This window comes from Kryptolebias marmoratus, linkage group LG12, assembly GCF_001649575.2.
Source record: "Kryptolebias marmoratus isolate JLee-2015 linkage group LG12, ASM164957v2, whole genome shotgun sequence".
NCBI classification, from domain to species: domain Eukaryota; kingdom Metazoa; phylum Chordata; class Actinopteri; order Cyprinodontiformes; family Rivulidae; genus Kryptolebias; species Kryptolebias marmoratus.
The window spans coordinates 295601-297236 of NC_051441.1; positions in this window are offsets into that span (position 1 = coordinate 295601).

A 1636-nucleotide genomic window follows, 5' to 3' on the forward strand; every position below is an offset into this window, starting at 1 on the left:
CTGACTGGTTCCAGAACCACCTGACCTGGTTCCAGAACCACCTGACTGGCTCCAGAACCAGCTGACTGGTTCCAGAACCAGCTGACTGGCTCCAGAACCAGCTGACCAGTTCCAGAACCACCTGACCGGCTCCAGAACCACCTGACCGGCTCCAGAACCACCTGACCGGCTCCAGAACCACCTGACCGGTTCCAGAACCAGCTGACTGGCTCAGGACCCTCAGATTCTGTGGCGGTTCTGGTGTTTGTTTTTGCTGCCTGTACTCAGAGGGATTATTAAGTCCAGCTGCTAACATCTGATCGGGTCGGTCAGAACCTGGAGAAGCCGGTTCGGCAGCAGGAAGTCGGATCAGAACCAAACCTGGATGTTTTACTGACAAGAGAAGCTGGAGAAACAGAACCTTCAGTCGAACTTTAAACCCCGAGGGAACAGTTCTGTTTTTAATGAAGACAGGCAGAAACTCAGAGTAAAAAATAAGCCTCTGAGTTAAACTATCAGCCGGATCAGAACTTTTTAAAGGTTCTGATGGTCCCACAGGTCCAGGTGGATGAAGAGCCTTCACTTCCTGTTTGGAGCCACTGGAAGTCAATGAGAGTTTGGGTGAGCAGGAAATAAAATATGAACAAAATCAGCTGCTTTATTATTGAAACAGCTTTAATCTTTGGTCGGCTGCAGCGGAACGAACCACAGCACCTGAGTAAACGTTCCAGCAGGATGTTTACTCAGTCTGGCCACCGTGACATCTGGACCGGGTCAAAGTTCTGCCAACAGAACATTCAAAGCAAACGCGGCTCGTTTGCTGCTGTTTGTGCAGAAAAGTCTGATTAAAGTCTGCGATCGAGGCGACCCGACAAACAGCCTGAGCTCAGATGATCTGTCTGATTCACAGAACCTAAAACACCGTCAGGGTTTTAACTGACAAACGTTTCAGGTTTCAGGCCGTGTGAATCCAGACTTTAAGTTAGTTTAACTTTAACATTTCTGACCCGATGTCAGATCAGACTGTTTCAGAGAAAAAAGTTAAAACTAGTTTTAAATTTATAGAACAAAATCTGTTCTTTGACTTTTTGTTCCTCAGTGAGTATAAAAGTTGTTTAATGTAACAACCTGTAGTTTGTTAGTGACAGCAGGGTCATTTTATTTACTTTAATCTGGTTTATTGTTAGATGAAAGTGGAGTTGTTTCTGTTGCTGCTGTTCCTCCCTCGGCCTGCAGGGGGCAGCGTGGCGCCGCAGCAGCCTGAACAAACACACTCAGTCTGAGCTGCATCCAGTTTATTGTTGCATCGTCCATAAAACACCGAGATCACGTCCAAAGACACATTCGTACATTCAGTCGTGCAGAAAACAGGAAGAAGAAGAAGAAAAAGAAGAACCGTGAACTGAACGTCTCGTATAGAAAACAGGCGGAGACGGCCGGTCCTGAGACATGAAAAAGAAAATCAACATCTTTCATCATGCAACAACGAGGAAGAACCACTTTAATCTTTGTGTTCTCACAGTTTCACTGAGGAGGCGTGAGATGCACGATGGAACCGGGCCCAAGAATGGACCGGGCCCAAGGATGAAACCGGGCCCAAGGATGGAACCGGGCCCATGGATGGAACCGGGCCCAAGGATGGAACCGGGCCCATGGA